This window comes from Coptis chinensis, chromosome 5 (genome assembly GCF_015680905.1).
Source record: "Coptis chinensis isolate HL-2020 chromosome 5, ASM1568090v1, whole genome shotgun sequence".
Taxonomy (NCBI): domain Eukaryota; kingdom Viridiplantae; phylum Streptophyta; class Magnoliopsida; order Ranunculales; family Ranunculaceae; genus Coptis; species Coptis chinensis.
In genome coordinates this window covers 88,844,300-88,869,146 of record NC_141460.1, presented here as the reverse complement: position 1 = coordinate 88,869,146, position 24,847 = coordinate 88,844,300, and positions in this window count along the sequence as shown.

Below are 24,847 nucleotides of genomic sequence, written 5' to 3'. Positions count from 1 at the left end.
TTGCATATAGTTTCGATTTCTGTTATTTATTTTTTGAGGTTAGTTCAATGCATTTACATCAAATTTCCATTTCCTATTAATTGTTCTTCGAGGTGGAGTTCAATGCATTTGCATCAATTTTCGATTTTCCGTTAATTATTTTTTGAGATTATTTTAATGCATTTTGTATCCGTTTTTTTATTTCTCGTTTATTATTCGATAAGGTTGCATTGGCATCTAGTTTCGATTTTCCGTTAATTATTGTTTGAGGTTAGTTCAATGAATTTGCATCCGGTTTTCGATTTTCCATTAATTATTTCTTGATGTTAGTTCAATGCATTTTGCATCCAGTTTTATTTTTTAGATTAGTTCAATACTGGTTGCATCAGTTTCGATTTCCCATGAATTATTATTTAAGATTAATTCTATGAATTTGCATCCTGTTCCCAATTTATAGTTAATTTTTCTTTGATGTTAATTCAATGATTGCATCCAGTTTTCGATTTCCCATTAATTTAATCATTGAGGTTAGTTCAATGCATTTCCAACCAGTTTTGATTTCCCAACAATTTTTTTTTTATGTTAATTCGATGTATTTGCATCCAAGTTTTGATTTCTATTAATTATTCTTTGAGATTAGTTTAATGCAGTTGTATCCATAGTCCATTTTCCCATTAATTACATTTTAAGATTAGTTTAATGTTTGCATTTGCATCAATTTCTGATTTTCCGTTAAATATTATTTGAGGTTAGTTGATGTATTTGCATCCAGTTTTTCGGTTTCACATTAATTGTTTTTGAGCTTAGTTTTTATGTAGTATTATATATATTTTAAAATATTTGTCATTATTGGTTTACGTTATTTTTTTATTTTTTATATACATGTGAGCTTGCATTAGAATGAATGCAAAATTTTCTATTATATGTTTTGTGATGTTATTTTTTGTATAATTTAATTTTCCAATCCATTGGAATTTGTTTTGGTTTGGTATATATATATAGTGTTGAAATTACATTATAGTGTTGAAAAAAAAATTATAAATTCAGAAATTTAATTGGAATATGTCGTAATTACTGTGGTTTTTGAAATCCTTAACGATGACTAAATGTCTAAATCCCAAAGTGGATAGTGCATTAAATCTATCCAAGTTTATTTGTTTAGGCCCATATAGACATATAGTGCATACAATACAATTTTATTTGTTGTCCACTTAGTTTTTGGTGTACATTGTTACTTATTTTATGATTAGTTGACTTTTATTTTATTTTTTTTTTGTCTCAGTCACATGTGAGATTAACAAATGTATAAAGTAAATGTTTAGGCAACTCAATTCATTTTTTCATTCGTTATTTCATTGTCTTTTTCTAGAAAGAAATTTTATTATGTTAAACTTCACCTAAGATTAGTGTGGAAACTATTCTTTTATGCAAAGAGTTTTAGGAAAATCATTTTTGATTTGGAAACTATTATTTTTTAGCAATTTAGTTTTTTTGTTTTCTATTTTTTCGTAATTAGCTATAATGTTTAGGAAAAGTTGGAGAATCTATGAAACTCTAGATGAGATTGTTTCCTTCTTTATATCATATTTTTTCGTAATTAGTAATAGAGTTTAGAAAAAGCTGGAGTCTATGTGATTGTCAATTGTCCGATTTTTTCTATATTAGTCTCTTACTTTTTAAGTAATTAGTAAAAGAATTTTACAAAATATTGGAGACTCTGTGAAATGCTCAAAAAATAGAGCCAATAGGGTAGAGCTATAATATATATCTAAGGATTTGTGCCTTTGTGTTGACTTTGATTAATCAATTAAATATCACTAGATTTTTTGACACGTTTAACGAATGGAAACCGTTTTTATATAATTTTTTTTATTTTATTATTATGTATCAAAAAACTTATTTCCAAACTATATTGAAACTCAGATAGTAAATTAATTGATAAAGTTCTCATTGCCAATAATTTGTTAGACTAAAAGGCTGTTTTTGTATCAATGGACAATATAGAGTTATGTAACTTAATATACACTTTACCATGCATTGCATGGGTGCCGCTTTTACTTAATTTATGTAAGGGAAGAAAAATTAATAAATATATTTTTTTGTAAAAATATAAAGTGAAACGGAGTTCCACTATAAAATCATTTCAAGCTGTTAAATTTTGAATTCAATGACTTTTCCAATTTAAATGTGTGTGTGAGATAAAACCTTTATAATTTCCTCGAAAGGTATAGAGACATAGATTAAAATTGAAATTCTCGTGCAAAGGCTCGTTATAAAAGATTAACACATACAACACATTTATAATTTGTTTGTGGGTGTATGAGTAAGTTTTTGGTTTTGGATGCATTTAGTTACCCTTGGAACTTTTGTGTTTTGGTACATTCTGTTTTGGCATGAAGACCTAATTATTTAGAGTCTCTTTAGCAAGTTAACCTCAGAAAAAAGATGGAGCTTCATGTTGGAGCTTCACGCCGATTTTTAAATTCCATCAAACGGGTTTCACATTCTTCATTCAATATGTATTTAAAAAATAAAATAAAATAAAACAAATCAAAGGTGTATTAAAATATATATTTCAATCTGAGAAGAACTTGCAAGTAAAATCATGCGACAAAGTATTAAACCCCAAGTTCACACTTTCTCGGTTAACTAATAATTGAACAAACACAATAACCCAATATCAGTAGCATCAAACATTGCAAAATAGATTTCTTTTTGATGTTAGTCATCCAAAACAATATTTCACAAATTGTAGCAATGACAAATATATACCTACACGTAAAAATCGTTGGTTGTTTTATTAAGAAATTATTAAAATAAACTAGTCATGGACTAAAATACTAATACTAATACTAAAAATGTCCAAGTTACTTGACATAGGATTGTAAAAGAAAAATCCTTTAAATGTTAGGTAGATAACATTCAGACCAAATACACGGATAACCCAGTCCTTGTATGTATTAGTTGAGAATTGAGATTAGGGTAGTAGCCAAAACGGTTATGCCAGCCCATGCACACATTTCCCAGGAGTAAGAAATCACTTGTCATCATAACAGAATAAAGTAGTGTTAGGGGATGACTGGATGAGAAGGTTGCTCAACTCACTCCTCACCCACACTCCACGGCTGAATTAGAAAACAAACTTGGTCTTCAATAAACCCGATGTAATCAACTAAGAAGGCGTCAAAGGTGCTTGAGACTATATGATAAAAAAATTATACACATAATTCAATACCTACTTCATATGTTAATGGACTTGAGCATTACAAAATTACAGCAAAATAGAGTGTACTATTAGCACAATACACCTTTATAAAAATTAAATTTAATGGATCAATAAATAGTTAAAACTTATGCCCAATAACAATTCTACAAAAGAAAACATGTTTCAAAAGGATATTGAAGCACCCAACAACAACATGAGAAGGAGTTTAAAAATGATTGCTAGTGTTTTGCAACAAAATTCTCCAAGATATTGTAATGATTTTCGGTTAGTCTTGCTTTCTTTCATAAGAATTGTTAAGAAGATAACATAATTAATATTTTAATAGAAAAAAAAGATAAATGCTCAAGGTGCAACACGTGTTTTTACAAATTAGTAGCAAGAATGTAGCCCGATTTGTAAGTAGTTAATGGAGTAGTTAGTCAGGTGAAGCTGACCAAGACAATTATGCTTAGCGGATTTTTTAGATGATGCCTTGCGTAGTGATGATACACTATGTTATTATTGACACTTGTTTCTTGATGGTTAATGCTCAAAGATATAGGCATATAAGGTCATTGCATCAAAAATAATGTCACACATGAAAAATCAAAATCCTTTAATAACAAAAATACTTGTATACATGAAAAAATCTCAATTAAAGAATAAAATATCTCATCCTCACTTGGCATGCAAAGAAACAACAACAAAGAGAATAGTGGATTACATGCACGAAAGTAAATAAACCTATATTATTGCTATATGGTTGGCATATATTCAGGGTTTACCTAATTAGGGCCCTTGCTTGGACACACTAAGGCAAAACATTTAGAACTTAGGACTTGGGAGCCTTAAGCCCGAGACACACTACGTTACCATTTCATACTAACATAATAAAATCACTACTTCAAAACAACCCAAAAGACAATATACAAAGTGAAAAACATTAGGATCTTCAAACTTAGGAGCCTTAAGCCCAAGACACACTAAGTTACCATTTCATACAAACATAATAAAATCACTACTTCAAACAACCTAAAAGACAATAAATAAAAGTGAAAAAATTAAACTTAAATATCAATATATAAGTTGTTCATTCTATATAATAGAGTGCACTCCCAAAAAAAGAGATTTGAGATTTGATCAGGTTTTCCTCACATCAAAAGTGCCTAATTAGTCATACCACACACTTACGATACAATCATTAAATCTTTTTTTGTAAAAAACCAATTTTGGTCTCAGAAATTCAAACAATAAAGAAACAATCAATCTAAATGCACCACTAGACACCACAACTCCTTATTTTATATTATATATTTTCTCTACTTTTCATAAACCAATTTAAAGGATACTAACATTGTATATGAGTGTAAAAAGAAATTAAACAATCTACTAAAACTTTAATCCAAAATATCAAAGATTAACCATAAACCCATAAAGAACACAATCAAACACAACAATTGAGAACCCAAAATCTAAGAAGTCATTAAGCAATCAAGAACAATATGCTAGAACAATACCTTGAAAAAAAAATTCTCTATGGATTAAATTGAAGAAGATGCACAACTAAAAGAGGCATTTAGATCAAATAAAATGTGGTTGTGTAGAAGACAACACCTCTTAGAGAACATATTGGCGATTGCTTGAATTTGAAGAGTCGACGTCTTGTTGACACGACATTATGGTATAAGAAACCAAAGTGAATGATCAATGCCTATAGTTATTCATGTTACCTTCTTGATTAAATCAAAGCCTGAGACAAATCTTTGTTAGCTCTATCCCATCTCTTTCACCAATTGGTTCCAGCAATTATATTTACCACGCCATGCAAAACAATCTAAAAAATAAAATGAAAACCATTTAAGTACATCTTTGAAACAAATGCAACTACCACTCAGCACATAAAAGCAGTTTTGGTCTTTGCTTTTAGTAATTGGTGAAAGCTTCTCATATTTAAAGTTTAAACATATAGGTCATCGACCTGTGAGGTGCACATCAATTTCTATATTATGTAAAAAAACTTCACAAACACTCTACAATCTCCACATTCTCTTTCATATATGAATTTTATTACGAAAAAAAGATTTGTAATCCCATGAACCATCAGAGGCTAATCCTCAATTGATTACTTTCGGAATTGTTTAAATATTGTTAATAATCTAAGCAAATAATCGCCAATCATAATATTGAGTTGGTATGTATTTTAGAATTTATAACTATTTATTTTTATTTGAAAAGTGGGGCAAAGAGAGATAGAGGTCATACATACCATTGTTAATCACTGATTATTTCTCAACAATTCTGGCAGCTCTAGCTTGTATGAGTGCATAACTACTTTGATTTAATTTTTAGATGATTTTACTTCACTAACTTTTAATCGTTATTTACATATGAGTTCATCGGTGATTTGTTATCTATGGTTGAGTCTCTGATGCTTTCGCCCGAATCTGAGGATACTTGGAGGCTAATCCTTGTGCTAAGATAAACTACTCCATTTACAACCGTATCAGTAGACCAAGTTAAAATTTACGGGGCGTCAAGATTGATGGTCAGGACTTACTAGAAAAGTTGGACCATTTGTGAAACTTCAATCTTCCCATGCGTCCAATTTCTTTTTGTAGAAGAGATTGTTTATCCTGTGTTTGATAGCATATGAAATGAAACTTGCTTCATCGATGAATAAATTTCTTTTTTTCAACTTCGTTTAATGTTGTGAGAATGCATGAAACTCAAGCGATTGTGTCTAAAACTCAATGTTGCCCTCACTCATCTGACATCTTTAGCTCTTTTTTGAAAATATACTAGACCACAAGATGTTAGACATCTCTTTGTACATATTTGTATACATCCGCTTTTAAAAGTGGAATTTTTGAGAATGAATTTATGAATGTTGATCCACGTGAGAACATTTCATAACAGACGAGGGTACTTTTCCCTTCTTACGAGTTTTAGTTTTTCTCTTTATGATTTGTTAAAATTATATGTTTTTGTTTGAATTGTAGAGTCTTTTGAGAAAGTCATGAAGAACTTATCGGATGGGCACGGAATAGGGAAGCAATTGGTTCCATTATTGTGATCACAAAATCTGGATCATTCTTTAAAAGGAAGGAACACAAGTTGTTCCTTGGTTATGAAAGTTGAGTGTGAAGTTTCATATACATAAGAAAAATAGTGGCGGATTGAGACTTTTGAACCGTTGGTGGAAATGGACCTTCTGTTATCGGTGAGTACCATTTCTATTAAAAGAATGTTAGCTTTTACACTTTATAGACAAATTCAAACTTTTTTGATGTTTGGGAGGACAAGGGTAATGAGAGGATTTAAGCATGGAACTTTGATTATTTGATTAGTGTGTAAAATTTGGTAGAGTTGAAAATGTAAAACGACATATGGGTTAGAAAAAAGGTGGAGTGTAAGTAGAGATCTGAACAATCAACAGCATTGGAGGACAACGATCGACATAAATGAGTTGGTGATGATGTTGAATATATGCTTCATCCGCTAATGAAGGAACCGATTGCGGTGAAAAATTGAGAAGAAGGAAAAGATGCACAAAGAAAGAAGATGAAGGTGGAAAATGGCGACCTTTCTACGCCCAAAACCACGGGGGACAAGATCCGATTTTTGTGGGAGAAGAAATGAGAGAGGTGGACGTGGGTGCCTCACAAGCGTGGGCTTTGTAACCGGATTTTGATTTTTTGGTCGGGTCAAAATTTTGGCCCAAGCCCAAATGAATATCAGAAATTCCCTTTATGTCCCGAAATGTTCGAAATTTCAAACATGAAAATTCGATTCGTTTCAACCCAAATTGAACGGATGAGATATCAAAACGATCGGCATTAAAATGCCATCCACTAGAATATGAAAAAATCATATTATATATATATATATATATATATATATATATATATATATATATATATATATATATATATATATATATATATATATATATGAAAAAAATCACATTCAAAACGATCGTATAAGGTATATATATATATATATATTTTTACTAACTTTGGTTTTATTTATTTACACTTTTATATACAAATGTACAATTCGAGAAGAATGTGTCAACAACATCGAAGTCCAAATAAAACAACACATCAAAACGCCTTTAACTCGAGGGCAACTTTCATCGTCGGCCTGGCTTAACCCAATCCAGCCCGGACCTGTGGTTTATCCTTTATGTTTGGGGGCCTAGGGTTCGGGCGGTACCATCCCCGACCAATGTGCAATGGTCTAATAATAATATTACCCTTAGTACATATGGTATAGCCTCAAACCGCCCCGAAATAGTCACATAGAAAACTGATCGGGGTTGGCCTGGTGGAATCAATTGCCCGTACGAACTAGGAAATGTCCGATGGTGCATATCACGACTCTCTTTGGGCACCATGATGGGTGCTAATAATAAAAAAAAACGAGTATATACATGTTGAGTCTTTTTACGTTAGATCGCAGGCAAGATAATGTGAGTCTTTTAACGTCAGATCCTCAAGACGATTGTGAGTCTTTTAACGTCAGATCCTCAAGACGAATGTGAGTCTTTTAACGTCAGATCCTCAAGACGATTGTGAGTCTTTTAACGTCAGATCCTCAAGACGATTCCCAACCTGTGGGAATAACGGGACGACGACAGTTTATCCCTAACCGAGCCGGTGTCGGACAATAATATACCTTTATACCGCTCATCTGGATAGAAGATCAAGACACGGACGAGAAAGGAGTTTGCCGGTTCATACACCACCCCATCCTTTTTTGACGCCGCTTTTCGAAAGCAAAAGTACTACGACCATTACCAATTCGAGATGGGTGAGATTTACACCAAATGATGAGTTGGAGTTCGCGAGGAAGAGAATAGAAAAGGGAAGAAAAAGAAGGATTTGAAATTTTGGTACCCATTGTTTTCCGTAAGGCACGCTTTGCTCGATTATCGGAAGACATTTATACTTTCGGTTATGCGAAGTAGAGTTTTGTGGACTAAGGTTTAAAACTTTGCAACCACACACTCTAGGGATTTTAGAAAAGAAAATAGAAGAGGGCCCGGCTACCCTAAATGACATACTTTTCCTATTTAAATACATGGAAAGAAGTACTGTCAGTGAATCTATTAGTCCGTGTAGACTGGATCATTGAGAAGAAGTCTCTTTCGACATCGGAGAGCGCAACTCATGATAATGTTTAAAGCTACCGCCATTTACTTGAAATTCGCTACCATCATTTACGTTTTCCAAAGAGATAGCCCCATAAGGGTGGCAAGCCACGATGAAAGGACCCGGACCATCGAAGTTTTTAATTTTCCCGGAAAAATGTGTAATCTTGAGTTGTACATCAAAACTTTTGACCGACTTTGAACTCTTTTCTCAATATGTGCTTGTCATGCACTCTTTTCATGTTGGCTTTATAGATTTCGAGAGATCATAGGCATCACTCGAATTTCCTCAAGCTCATTTAACCGCAATTTTTTCTTTTCACCGCCACGTTAGTGTTATAATTGAGGCTTTTGATGGCCCATGAGAGCACGGTGCTCAAGTTCAACCGGCAGATGACAAGGTTTTCCAAAAACGAGGCGATACGGAGACATCCCTATAGGTGTCTTAAAAGTCGCTTCAGATGCCCACAAGGCATCGATAATCGTGAGAGACCAGTCTTTCCTAGATGGATTGACAGCTTTTTTCCAAAATGGATTTGATTTTCGATTAGAGACTTCTACTTGACCACCGGTTTGAGGATGATACGGAGTTGCCACTTTTGCGCGTGACTCCATATTTCTTTACTAATGATTCAAAAATTTATTGCAGAAATATTTTCCCCGGGCCACTAATTATAGCTTTTGGAACACCAAATCGAGAAAATATTTTCTTTTACTTAACAAAACGACCGTTTTATGATCGTTAAAGACGACATGCCAATGCCTCAATCCATTTTGACACATAGTCAACTGCTACAAGTATGTATAGGAAGCCATGAGAATTTGGAAATGGACCCATGAAGTCGATGCCCCATACATCAAAGATTTCCACAATTAGAATGGGATTTAAGGGCATCATATTGCGTTGAGTAATGCGACATAATCGGCTGGCAGCGATTGCATGCTTTGCAATGCTCATGTGCATCTCTAAGCGGTGTGGCCAATAAAACCACATTGTAGAACCTTACCAGTTTTTTCTTACCACTAAAATGACCACCACAAGATTGTTCATGGAAAAGGATAACACATCGTTGTGTTCCCGGTCGGGAATGCAACGCGATGGATTAGTTGGTCCGGAACAATACTTGAAGAGGTAGGGATCATCCAAGAAATAGAATTTCACGTTGGATAAAAACTTTTTCCGATCATTACGGAGACCAAGATAAAGGAACTTCCCTCGGTAACTAAGTAATTTACTATGTCGCATCAAGGGGACGAAAAATAGAGTACAAGTGTTCATCCGGAAAGGAATCACAGATAGGTTGATTATCAAGTATCAACATCACCGACAAGTTTTGATAAATGGTCTGCAACCACATTTTCGCGAACCTTTTTATCTCTAATTTCGAGAGTAAACTCTTGCAAAAGGAGAATCCATCGGATCAACCTTTGTTTTACATCTTTTTTCGCTAATAGATAACGAAGCGCCGCGATGGTCGGTGTATAGACAATAGTTGGAGAACCCACTAGGTAAGGATCGAAACTTATCCAACGCGATATACAACGCCGGTGAAACTCTTTTTGGTGGTATAGTTACGTTGAGCTTCATTAAGGGTTTTACTCGTGATAGTAAATGACAACCGGCTTATCTTCTCGGCGTTGTTCCTAAGAGCTCCTATATAGCATAGTCGCTTCGTCACACATTAATTCAAAAGGTTTAGACCAATGGTGGTTGAATTATGGGAGCGGTAGTTAATCGCGGTTTTAATATCTCAAAGGCTTGTTTGCAACCTAAACCGAAATAAAAATGGAATCTTTAAGCAGGGAGATTGGTTAAAGGTCTAGCAACCTTTGAGAAATCTTGAATAAATCTCCTATAGAAACCTGCGTGTCCTAAGAATGCGCGAATGTCTCGAACTATTTTTGGTATAGGAAGTGAAGCAATTTTTTCTATCTTAGCTTTGTCAACTTCGATTCTGTCCTTTGAAACGATGTGTCCTAAAACTATTCCTTTAGTAACCATGAAATGACATTTTTCTCAATTAAGAACAAGGTTTTTCTCTTCACAACGTGTAAAGACCTTTTCAAGATTTGATAGACAGCTATCGAAAGAATCCCCATATATTGAGAAGTCGTCCATGAATACTTCCATAAACCGTTCAACCATATCATTGAAAATATGAAGCATGCAGCGTTGGAAAGTACTGTGCATTGCAAAGGCCGAAAAGGCATTCGTCTATATGCAAATGTACCAAAGGGACAGTGAACGTTGTCTTTTCTTGATCAGCAGGATCTATGACTATCTGAAAATAACCTGAATAACCATCAAGAAAACAGTAATAGGCATGACCGGCTAAACGTTCGAGCATCTGATCGATGAATGGAAGTGGAAAGTGATCCTTACGAGTGACGGCATTAAGTTTGCGATAGTCAATGCATATTCGCCATTTTACTGGGATACGAGCGGAAATGCATTCATCTTTATCATTTCGCACAACTGTAATGCCAGATTTCTTTGGAACTACGTGTACAGGACTCACCCAAACACTATCAGAGATAGGGTAAATAATGCCTGCATCTAGTAATTTTAACACTTCCTCTCGGACCACATCTTTCATGGTAGGGTTTAGGGTACGGCGGTGGGTTCACGCGACGCCTTAGCATTTTCTTCCGTGTATGCGATGGGTGCAATACATTAGGTTCAATGCCTTTAATGTCATCGAGGGACCATCCAATAGCGAACGATCTTTGTTGAATGACTTTAATTAAACGAGCTTCCCGATCGCCGGTCAATTGTGAAGAAATAATAACCGGGTGACGCACCATCCGTGATCAAGTAATGCGTCGATTTTAATTTGAAGGAAGAGGTTTTAAATCAGGGGGGTGGAGGGAGTGGGTATTAAAGATTCTTGAGGAAGGTCATCATCCATGCAAGAAATAGATTGATGATCATCAAGTTACTTGACATCACCGTTAGTGGTCAAATAATGGTAATCGACTCTAATAACTCATTTATTTCTTGTGTATAATCATCGCCCCTCAAACTCAGATTCGCTTAAAGGAAAGAAATTGGTACACTTCATCTTCGTGAAAGAGTTTGTGAAATACTCTTCATGAATGTCATTAACCCCGCCTGATTGACCATCACCATCAATGTCGCTCGAAGTTGTTTCATCAACTTGAACACATTCACCTCGACCGAAAGATTTTCGAAGGACATGGTCATGGAACCATTTCTACTGATTAATAAAGAGCATTAGCAGCATGCGAGGAACGGACGCCCTAAGATGATAGGAATGGAATCACATGCAACTTCAGATCCAAAATAACAAAGTCTACAGGAGAAGAAATCTTGGACTTTACAAGGACGCTTTTCCACAATTCCTTTTGGATACTTTATGGAACGATCGGCTAACCTGTAGAGTCATGGTGGTAGGTTTGAGCTCATGAAGACCTAGTTGTTTAAATAAATAATATGGAAGTAAGTTCACACTAGCTCCTAGGTCTAGTAAGTGCAAGAGTCGCGGCATTTGTCACCTAAGGTGCATGGAACCATTGGTCTACCGTGGTCCTTGTATTTTACTATACCATCAGGTTCTTGATGGATGGAGGAAAACCGCTCTGAGGAACGCTTTGTTAAGGAACATTAGTTCTCCTTTTGTGGTGCACATATCTTCAGAAATTTTGCATGTTTTGGTAATAGTTTTAAGGCATCGAGAAAAGGTAAGTTGATTGTTAAATTTTGAAAAGTCTCGAATTTCAAAGAAAAATTCTCATCAGTTTATTCTTTGCCTGCGTCGCAGGAAACGGTGCCTTAGGGCTGAATTTGGCAAAGGGTCTACTTGCTTGTTTCCTACATTTGGAGGTGTTGACTTTGTTGAATCGGGGAATCTTATGTAGGTTCATTATTAGAAATAGATTCCTTGGAATCCTCTTTTTCCTTTGGTTGATCATCCGCATAATGATCGATTGTCTACGCTTTTTCCAGATCGTAGAGTAGTGATTGCATGCACCTTTCACCTCACGGGGGCATTGGTGAGTTCAAAGGTTGGGTTTGCTGGTTTAGGGTTTTGAACCGCCAGGCAGGAAACGCACTTTTCGACTTTTTCTTGCCCAATTTTGAAGTGATTGTTGGATAGACGTTAAAATTTGAGATTTGTTGGTTCATGTAAGCCAAGAAAGTCTCATTTGTCCTATCCGTGAATGGTTGGCGCAGTCAGGCAAACAGTAGTAGTTCTCGATTATTGCTTAGAAGTTGTTGATTATAGTTCGATCCGGATTAGCTGGAACAAGGTTGCGGTTGGTTTGATAGTTAGCATTGGAATTATTTTGAAATTGACCTTGTTGGTATTGTTGATTATTTCCTTGGCGGTATGGAATAAAATTGTTGGTAGGTCAAACGGATGGATTATTAAAAACCCGAGGAGCCCCCATTTGTTGGTTATTTTGGCTTCGCTTAAATTCGGATGTTGTCTCCACGGTGCATTGGGAATGTTGAATGCACATGCCTCCTCCAATTGAGTAGGGGAAGCATACAACAAAGGGACAATATGTCGGGATGGTGGGGACTAAGACAAAGGACACAAGCGGGCGTGTCAACGTTCATGAATGGTTTTGATAGTTGCTCGCTTACTTGAACCGCAAGGGCATCTACTTTTAGTTAGGGATTCTATCAAATTTTTATCGGGATCGGGTTTTACCTCAAAAATAGATGTGGCCTTTGTAACATTGTCTTTTGATGACCGGGGACGACTTCGTTGTTACCCCAAGCAGTGTACCTTTTTTCGCTTTGTTTTTCAAGAAAAGTATAAGCTTCGGTAGCTCCTTTGTCCATGAAACAACCGCCGCTCATTATATCAAGAGTTTCTTTTGATGATCGTAAAGACCATTAAAGAATGAACTAACAAGGACAACTTTGTCCGGTTGGTGATGAGGACATTCTAACGTAAGATCAAAAAAAACGACTCCATGCTTCCTCAAAAGGATTCATGAGGATTTTGACGAAAAGAATTGAATTTTTCAAGCATTTCTTGTTGTTTCTTCGAGTGTAAAATTGAAGCATGAAAGCTTGAACTAGTTTATTCCATGTGTCTATGGGTGGGCTGGTCCCGCTAGCCGATTGACGCTTTTAGTTAAAGTGAATGGAAACAAATGGGCAAAAGTTGTTTCCTTAGAGATCATTTGGATGGTGAAATGTTGTTGCCACTTGTTGAAGCCTACTTAAGATGATTGTAAGGTTTTTCGTGCTCCAAACCATGATATATAGGTAACAAACTGAAAACGTTTGGTGGGATTTAAAATCACCGACAATGTCCTCAAGTTTGATGCAGGAAGAAGGTCCTTCCCCAGAATGCAAAGATAGAAGTCCGAGAGGGCTTCTCTCATTGGTGGAGGATCGTCGGCCATAATGACGAAGTTGATGGCGGCGAAGGATTGTGATGAAGGTAATTAGCGTAAGAAGAACAATTTTTAGGTGAGAGCTTACGCAATTGCTTATCGTGATTTTTTCGACGATAGTCGTGTTCAATTTCTTTAGTGGAACCGGACCTTTAATCTCATGCAAGCATAAAATTAGATCTAACTTATAGAAGGAATTTAGTAGGACTCAAGTTTATTATTATCTTAAGCATTAGAGTTTAACAACATATGCCTAATTTCAACGCTAACGAAGATTGAAGCTAGGAATACGCGGTGCATAAACCAATAGCCAGTCACAAGAGAGATATGGGGAGGTTTTTCCGCAAGCACGGTTATAATTAAGTAACCTCAATCTTTCAAGTTTCCTAGACACCATCGGAATATGATAAAGATTTAAGGAATTAAAATTTATGCAAAGGCGGTATTAATTTTAATTTAATTTATTTATTAATTTATTAATTTCTTAATTTCTTAATTTATTAATTTTTATTATTTTTATTATTTTTAAGATTTATGCAAGGGTGAAAATACAAACATGCAAATACAATCTACTCATACAATACTAGGTGCGCGAGCATGTGAAGGTATTCTACTCATAATGATAGCTATACTTAATAAGCAAGCTTGTGTCATCGATAAATATTTCCATACATACAAAGCAAATATACATCGGTAATAATGATATGTATGCGCTTAATTTGTAAATCGATATTACGTAAACGATATCAACAAGAATGTGCAAATTTGAATCACTCATAATACGATCTAAATACATAAGCATGGATATAGTATACATAATGCAGATAAATACTGACAAAACTAAACATGCAAGGTATTATACATAAACTAAAAAATGACTTTGTATTGCATAATAATTCGATTTCGACAATACTCATTGAGATTGCGAATGTCATATAGAGAGCAGCTTTTACCCCGTAGGTTTAGAAACAACTTACCAAACTCGATTTTAACCCTCGTTGGAATGTTCTCCACTTTCTTGACAAAATCGACTTATTAGACAATACCGGTAATGATATCGAGAGAAATATTAAACATGTAACAAGAAACATTTATAATGAGAAAGACATATACCCATGCAAAAAAGCAGTACCATTAATATGTAAATATACATTAATATGCAATTCATGTCCGTGTAATCGTGATATAAATATTTACCGTGTAATTAACTTGATTCATGCATAATTCTAGGCTAAAACTTAAATAATAATCCATAAATTTTTCCTAATACTATATACATGGCATACATGCAGAAAAAAACATAAAAAAATTACAATAATACTGAAAATTTGGAACCTGTAGCTTCCCGCTTTTCCGCCTGTGAACTGAAACAAACGTTTCAATTCGTCGACACGATTAATCCCAAAGGATTATCAAATTTTTCAGGTACAGGGCCAGATATTTAGGCATGAAAATGGATCAAGGTAGATCGGGGAGATCTTTGGTGGTTGAACAGAGAACAAAAACCGAAGAAATTCACCCGCTGACGCTGGTCCCACTCACAAGACGCGACTCCACACCCGTGCACGCTTGTCCAGTAATTCAGAATACTTTCAAATTTTCTCAGAAGTCTTATAATCGCCTGTATTTATCTTTCTCAGTCCTAACTTTTGGTACCTGGAAGTGGAACGAAAAATTTGTGAGCGAACAGGTCTATTGCGAGGTAAAAATACGAATTTGAACAAAAAAAATGTAAACAAACGAAAAGGAAAGGAAAGAAGAGAATGGGGGTTCCCCCTTGATGCAACTTCTGATATGTAGCACAAGTTCTATGGCTTTAGAACAGCAGCGGCGCCATTTGATATATGCTTCTTTATTACTACTTAGAGGTTTGAACTCTCTAAATTGATGCAAAAGCAACTCAAGGTCCTTACTCTTGATCTTCGATTAGAGAGTTGGAATAAGGATTCGAACCAACCTAAAGTCTAGGACAACTACAAATTGGTTGTTACAATAAAGGGAACTAAGGAGTAAGGTTATAATACTAATGCTATGTTTTCTTTCCTACACAACATTTAGAAAAACATTAAGTTTGAAATCATGCACTTAAACAAAATACAAATTACTAAGAAAAAGGTGGAGAGTTAATCCTCCTCATGTGAAACTAACATTTAGTTTATTGATTTGAAAAGGTTTATTGATTCTTCCTAGACTCCTAGACAAGTCCCTAATGGAAAAAAAGATTTGATCCCTAGCATGTATGGCTCACTAAAGAGCTCATACATGCTAGTAAGTGAAACCAAGCAATGACTTATATCTCTAAGCTCATTGCTTGATTCCTAACTAGACACTACACCAACTACCATTTTAGGATAGGATGTAGAGTTAGTTATTCTTCCTAAAAACCTACCAAACCAACAACAATTGCTTTTCCCTCACATGAGTTGGATTAACTCCCCAAAAGGGAAGTTAGGTCATGATCCTTGAGACAAGGAATTTAAACTAGAGAAACAAAGAAAGAGAGAAAAAGGAAGAAGATAAACAATCAAACTCACTTCTATTTATTTTCTAGAAGAAAACAAGTGTTTCCTCCATTAAAACTATTACAAGCTTCTTACCAAAACTAAAAACTAACCTATGATTTTTTTTCACTAAAGAACTAAAATAATGCCATGTAAGGAAAATAAGTCAAGGGAGTAAATGGAGTGTCCCCCCCCTTGACTAATTTTTTCTCCATTTGAGAGAAATCTCATTTCCTCCCACGGAATCATCAAACCACATTAATTCATTTTTATCCACCACATTAAAACAAAGTGACACCTTGCCTTTTTTCACTATTAACACCTAATCTAATTTATTACATGCAAGGTGTCAACTTTGCACCAATAATTTGTTATTTTTGTCTTGACATGCTCCATGATTGATGACTCATCCAATCTTGTGGCCCCAAGATAGTGGTCCATAATGCAGTCCAAGCATGGGTCCGATATTTTGGGCAGCTTTTACAACTTCCCGCCTATCGTAGAGTTCATCATACGATTGTCCGAAAGAAATTCTATTGTCGATTCGAGTCCCGGGAGAGGAGGTAGGAGCTTTGGAAGTTTGATGCTTCCTCGCGGGCGGATTTGGAAGAATTCATATATATGCGTTCCTCGTGCTTTATCGCAGTTTAACCAATATTTCCATTTTTACCGCAAATACCGCAAAAGTATGAAAACATATTTATTTCATGATTATTAAACACATAATTAACCAAATTTATATGTCTCAATGGGGTTTCATAATACACTTTTGGGTGCTTATCAAGCGACCTACCATCAATCATCACACTACAATTCTCCACCTCATACCTAGGAGGACAATAATTCCCCACAATCAATAGAGGCCTACGCCACCACTTCTCTTTACTCACACCAACAATCACCGGTGACTTACCCCTCATCACTTGAAAACCAAAATTCAAAGAAGAAAATATTTTTATAGTGAAATACTCCAGCATGTCAGACAAACATATGTTATAACCTCTTAGTCTCAACAAATCCAGCACGCGGAGCACCCTCCAACTATTACCCACAAATTGCAAGGGTGGCTTACCACAAAAGTTCAGAATGTTCAAAGTCAGACGTGAGAACGGCAACCTTAACCCCGCCTTCAGTTGGCCATACGTAATTACAACCCCATCGTTTCGAGGCACATAATCACAGCCAAACACATTCTTCTCACCACTCAGGTCGTATATCATCAGGTCGGGGCTATCAATCCCAAACTCCCTCCTCAAATCCCCAAAGTTATCCCACACCGACCTGGACATCGTCACGTCAGTCATCTTTTCCAATGAAGAGGGCGATGACGCCTCACCTCCACTACAAGCCCTAGCACCATCATCACCATCACTTACAGTTCTCTCTCTCCACTGATCAACCTCAACTTCCCCACTCAAGCTATCACTAATGATTGATATTACTAAAATAGAAACAAAACAAAAGATCAAGTTTTTGAGATAAAAAGACACACCTGAGAACAAAGGGTGGAAAAGTTTTTTTTCTTTTCTTTCTTTCTTTTGCTCTGCTTTTCCTTTGTTGGTAGAATGAAGAGACGAAAACCTTTCACAAACCAAAACCCTTAGCTGCCCAAACCTTGAAAACTGACAAAACCTTTTCGTATTCAAATGAAACCAAAACCCTTAACTCGCCCACAAATCGCTGTGATTTGGGCCCATAGGTCAGATCCAACAGTTCCCGCACATTTTTCAAACCAAGCAAGGCCAGCTGTGCGACACGTGTTGAACGCTTTATTCTAATTTTGCCTTTTCACAATACAGCTGTCCAAAGAACAAATAAAATAAAGGGGGCTGTGTAAGTACCCTCCGTTTTGTGCTCATGTCACTACAACACATGTGTCCACACCAGGTCGTATCTCCACCAGCTCGTATTACTTTACTAACATGTCATAATGACCCAAACTCAGGTTGTCCCAAATCTCAGTTACAACCATATATGGAAGCAAATCATCTAGTGCAATCTGGGAGTTCAATTAACGTACCAATCAAAGAGACATTTATTTTGTAACATCAGGAGTAATGGTGAATCATCAAGATAGCACACAATGTGGATCTACCCTTGACAATGACCTGGAGCAAATAAGAAAGGTCAGCTCAAATATCTATAAGTAGAGAGATGAACTACATAAAGGCTGGATTCAAGTTTAGCCCGAGAAACTTGATACGTAGGCAACTCTTATCCCCAAGAAAGAGTGCAGCCACTTCCTATCAATCCCAACCTCAGGTCGTAGGTCCAGTAATACCAAACCTCTACAATGAGTAGTCCACTTGATATAGAGCATGTGTTGGTGTGGAAAATTTGAGGTGCCCACTTGACACGTAGGATTATAAAGTAGCATTGAAGATGCTTACCGACTTAAATGTTTGCTTCTTTATCCAAGTCTGGCATTAGTAGTTTCTTGCACTACATCGATAGCAGGGCTAGCATAAATAGCAGGAGTTTCTCCGCTTGTAGTTTGTTAATTAGATGTCTTATCTGTGGTATTCAAGCTTGCTTCTCGAAGAATCTAAGTAGTTTACTTGATATTTATGATTTGAGATGAACAAAATATAAGTTTTATTGATTTAGTAATGAAGATTACAAGATCGCTCTGTTTCTCTCTCTTTCTCTTTGGTTTACAATGTTTTTTGTGGGAAGAAGATAATGATTTTTCTCTCCTCCTTTAGTCTTTTTATAGTCTTCCAAGTTAGCTTCACTCCAATCATATGATGATGCGTGTCCATCTTCTTCTTCTCCACTTTCTTCCTACTCATACCTGCAACATTCAACTTATAGAGAGATATCGACCCTTATGTCGATATCTCGATATTTAACTATATATGTGGGCTGAAATATCAACTGACGATATTTGCCGACGACATCGCCCCCTCTCGAAACTTTTACATTTCAAAATTGAAATTTGAATATTTTGAGAATGAATATGTGAAAAAACATTTTTAAAATTCAAAAAACCAGTAATTACTTTTTGGAAAATGAAACGTCGGGCCCAAAATTGTGAGTATAAAAACTCGCTCTCTTATCTTATTCGCAAATCTGAAAACATAAAAACCCCACCACCATTAAAGAAAAACCTCAAAAACTTCTTTTTGAATTAACTCTCCGGACCCTCCACGAATAAAATTTCCAGCACTCTCTGCAAACTCAAAAATAGGTTATAAAAGACACAAACTTGATTTGTATGCTATCAAAAAGAAAAACTGTTATTATCTTGAATTACTTTATCAGTACTTAGGGTTGAGCGTTTATGTTTGAGTACGTTATTATTCTTGAACACCATCTTAGATATTAGGGATTTTAAACATTACGTTTTTACTTGTTTCAGTATGGTTAGACGAAAAACCTTTGGAGAAAAATTACCTCCATGCATTTCTGGCTACGAAACTGAGGTCTCATAACAAAACGTCGGATTCCACCCTCTGAGAACTTCGTCACCACCACCTCGACATTTCAACACGTGTATTATAAATAATATATTATATGACCGTAATGAATATATTGATAGTAGTACGGATATGGGATATAATTTTAATTCTAAATTTATTGTGTCTAGTGATTTCGAGATGTCGAGTGAAGACACCAAGTCTGAAGTAAGGGTTACCTCCACCTCGGCCTTGACATCTGATAGGGATGTTCGCAATGACCAAGCTTGGGAAATTACCTACTTGGCTGATGGTCTGCCTTGCTATCTCTTCAAGATGGTGACCTTTGAGCCAGAGCGTGATATTACCGAAGATAATAGTATATGGAGCCGCGGACTTAACCTTGCTTCCCAAAAGACCCAATCTAGAACTAGTTCGAGCGGTGTATTGGATACCTGACAACGTCCAGCTCCGCCATTAGTTATTCATTATTACTGAAGAGAAAATAGAATACTAACAAGATGAACTTTCCTAGTAAGATATGCTGGGACCGTAGGGTTTTTTTTTCTTTAAGACACACTATTACAGCCTTAAATGTTTGCTTTTTTAGCCAAGTCTGGCATCAGTAGTTTCTTGCACTACATCGTCTGAGCACCACCAGGAGGTAGTACTGCACTGCCCCTCTCTCCTCTTCACTCCTTTTGGTCAAAGTTTGAGCCTTGTCCAATCTTCCCAATCTTCTTCCAGTCTTCCTCCAATAAGGTGATAAAAGCACATTCCTTACCTTTCCCCTCTAGATTAACCCCCCCCCCCCTGATAGGGTTATATACTAAAAACATTACTTTTGTATTAACTCTAATTCTTTATATTTTGAATGAGAATCATATGGGAAAATGTTATGCATATTATATATGTTATTAGTTATATGCATGTGTCTAATACTTTATGTTGTAGATGATATGGTGTGGACACCGCAGGAAGATCATATCATCGCATACCTTTATAAAGTATAAGTAAACGTTCACAGCCTAAATGGATTTGGACAAGTCATTGGTATGGTTGTAGTATAATCTAGTATTAGTCTATCTTGATTATAGGATTACACTAGTACACTTTGTGTGTATTGAACAGAACCAAGTGAGGTTGTTTATCTTTATACTGACTATATAAGAGAACAAACGCCTATGTTATTATGGATGCTTGTCCTCTTAATCCAGATATAATAACGGGCACTTATGTGCATTGTACATTGTTTTAAATCATCAATGAGTGAGATTCATTTGTGAATTAACAAGCTCGATGGATTGGGTAATGACATTGTATATAAGGTGTGCTGTTGATTATAGAAGGAATCCGTGTCCCGCAAGAAGTCGGGCTGATGATATCCCCCTTGAGGAGCTCATAAGGATTGTCATGTAAACTCTGTAGGTGGATTTGATTTGACATGACAATGAGGTTGAGTGGTACTACTCAAGGACATAAGAAGTTGATTAATGTAGTTGTCAGTAACTTGACTTAATCAATGGACATTCGATATCTTAAACATGGGGAGATCCACAAGCATATAATATAGAGCCCATAAACGTAACACGTAATTTGGGATTAGGGCGGTAGTGCAACAATGGTCTTTAGTGGAATAAGCCATTTGTTGATGGACTTGGGCGTGTATTCTGGGCGAACATGAGAAGCACAAGCCCGGAGAGGCCCAACCCTAATTTCTCCTCATGGTCCATGTTGTAGCCTATAAATAGAAACCCTTCTCTCCTGGCTGTTTTTACTATTCATCTAGATTGAAAAAAGACGCAAGGAAAGATAGATCCAAAATTGGTTCTAGCTTTGTGAGAGAGAAAAGGGTTGGTAGATCGTTGCCCACACAACATCCAATCTATTGAAAGGAATACAACAGAAGATCAAGAGGTTGATTGTTGATTTCATAGCTAATGGATTCTCAGAGATATCAAGAAGTCGGATTTACAGGTATGTTTTCCAATCCAAAATCGTGAGAACCATTAATTTCGTTGCGCGTGGTTTTCACGGTTTGTAGAAATATTCATTCTGAAATAACGGTTCCTACCCCACCCACCCAAGGTTTTGAAGAACCATTATGTTCTATGTATTATCAAGTATGAAAATTTCTGAATACATAGGCGTTCGATCCCCCTCAAAATAAGTTCAAATATTTTACTACCACCCTTACACTTTTGACTATGTTTTTAAGCGTGAAGCCACAACATAATCTTCTTATAATAGGTGTAGAGCGTCATATCAAACCCAAATGTTTTATCATTAATCTACTCTTAGAGAATATAAAGGGACCTACGGTATTGTGGTAATAATTAATTCTAGGCAATTGACAATGTAATTTGAGTGATTCTTTTGTATAAAAATGTTTGAACAATGAAATTCGTGGTTTGGTTTTTCACTGTCGAGGGTATGTTTGGGAACGGGAATTAGAATTCTAATGAGAATTAATAAAATTCTCGGATAATTGAATTCTCAATGATAATGTGAGAAATAGGGTGTTTGGTTGTCCACGGGACCGAGAATAGAAGTCAAGTAACACACAATTAAGTCTAGCAGAAAATCCTTGCAAAGTCACGGCTTACTTGCTCTCTCCAAATATCCAAAAGTAAAGCCTTATTATACCATTTATTTATAACTTTCTTTAATAAAGTCACATTCTGTCTTTACTATTCACTTTACCTTTCTGAGTTTTGAAAAAAAAAATGGGGGAAATTGCTCATTTTTATCCTTCCATAACTTCTTAAACTAATTTATTTCAATTCACAACAAGAATTTGCTAATTCCAATGGAAAGAAGCCAAGAAATTATGTTATAAGAAGATGTAAGCATTTTAAGACCCTGATATTAACAACTAAACGATTTCGCTGAGTTTTTTGGAGACGAAAGAGTTCAGAGTTCACGTAATCGTAATATATGGAACAGGCCTCTTAAAATAGTCTATATAAGTGACTGTGGGGAGCTTAAAGTGGTCAAGCCTTTGCTTTCTCCGAGTCTGCCTTGATTGTTCCTTTTCGAGATCCATGGGGTGTGTTCATAATTTGAATTATTTCCTTTATCTACTAATATGTTTTGTTATAATATCCCTTGTTAATTACATAGTCGAACTCCCACCCCCCCCGGATTTCTGGCCGTCCGACCGACCCTGTATTTTGATTATGTGTTTACACTCGCCTCCCTAGGTTAGATTCCTGGCTCCGTCCCTACCCGTTGCAATGCTGTTGATGGGCTTCAACTTGGAACGTCATAACTTGTCGAGAAGCGTCTTTGATGAAGCATTGTTGCTTCCTAGCAACGGGAACATGGTTTATTATGTACTTGTCAATCTCCTCAACCATCACACATGCAGACTGCCATGAATTAACTTTCACATCGAATTCATAGCAGAAATCGGGGTAAACATTTGGAGTTTGGTTTACTTTTACAAACCACATATCAGCCAACGTGAGATCACGATACCAGATCAGTCTACTCAGTCCAGATGATTCGTGTAGAAGAATACCAAATGGCCAAATATCTGTTACGACCCCACGGTATTTTCTCGTATCTATACGATCGAATTTCTCAATATGTTTTGTGAGCTTTACATAGTGTTCCAAACCAACCGTAAATGGCTTAAAAGCTTTAAATTTAATTACACTGAGTCCAAATAAACAAGCTAGGCATTTCTCATATTTTTTGAAATCAAACAACTCGAGGAGCATAGTTAATGGTGACACCAATTCATGACCAAACATCAAATCCTTGAAAATTTGGTAAAAAACCATCTTTAGTGGTGAGACTAAATAATTCCAACATAAAAAAACACAAAACCAAACATCAAATGAGCTCCCATTTGGTGTTTGGTTTGATATTGTATCAAACGTACGACTCTGTTTACACTTTGCAAAACACTGTCCGGTTTTTCCAACACCACGTAGGCTTTGGATGCATTATGGGTTTCTAGGTGTGGTTTTTAGAAAGCATCATGGGCTTCAAAACAACATGGGCTTTGGGCTAAACTATACGACACTGTGTTTCAAAGTGTTTCAAAAGTCGTGCGGTGTTCGAAACACTGCAGTGGGCATTGGGCTTTCTGGCGCGGTGTTTCGAAAGCCGCATTAGCTATTTTGGTGCGGTTTGGATTCTGGCGCGGTGTTTTGAAAGCCGCATTAACTATTTTGGTGCGGTTTATCCAAAACAGCACAGTTTGGTGTCGAATCTTTGATGTTTGGACTGAAGATGTTTGGTATTTGAGTAATTTGAGATTTGGTTTGGTAAAAAAATTGGTGTTTTGGAGCTATCACCATTAAAGATGCTCTAAAGCACCATTGAAATATGATTGAACATTACCCTTATCTGATTCCCCATTGGCTCATTGCGCTTTCTTCTCCCCAGTACCAGTCACCCATCTCTTCTCACTATATTTGGGAAGAATGGTTTTGAGTTTAGGTCTTAAGAAATTGGGGTGGAAATTTGAGACGGAAAACTTTCGGTTGAGAAGGCGAGAGAGTGATGACATTTTTAACGAAAAAGAGGAGGTCTGAATCTTAGGGTTTTTGTATTTACTTAGAAACTATTTTAGGGTTCAAAGGTAGCCTAAATAGAGACTAGGAAGGAGAGCACAGGGTCGGCTCTGGGGCAAGGCCAACTAGGCGACCACCTAGGGCCCCACTTGTTGACAAGAAAAAAGGCCCCCAATTCTCCACCCACTATCTAATAAATCCCATATCCAAACATTAGATTGACCCAACTTATTTAAAGCAATAAAAGGCCAAACATTAGATTGACCCAACTGATTTAAGCCCAGCCAACAAAAAACAAACCCAAACAATACGGTTCTATTCGATCTCCTGGAGGTCTTCTCTTTCGGTCTTTTCTATTTCAAAAAAACCGAAGGGTTTAAGGTTAGTTTAAAATAAACAGAGAAACTAAAAAAACAAATAGAAGAGAGAACCACTAGTCTTTGAAGAGTTGCAAACAAGACTGCTACGCTACCAGAGGTGATCCCAATATACATGCTTTGTATGTTCCCTTAACCCTTATCAATTCTCTATTTATTGTTTTTCTTTTTAAATTGGATGAATTTGATTGAATTTTTTGTAGCAATAATCTTATATGAATTTGATTGAATTTTTCGTTTTATGTATGCTATATTTTGAATGGCTCAAAAGTTTGAAAAATATTCTAAGCTAGTTGTTTGACTTGCTAGTCTTTGTTGTTCAGAAATTCTGTT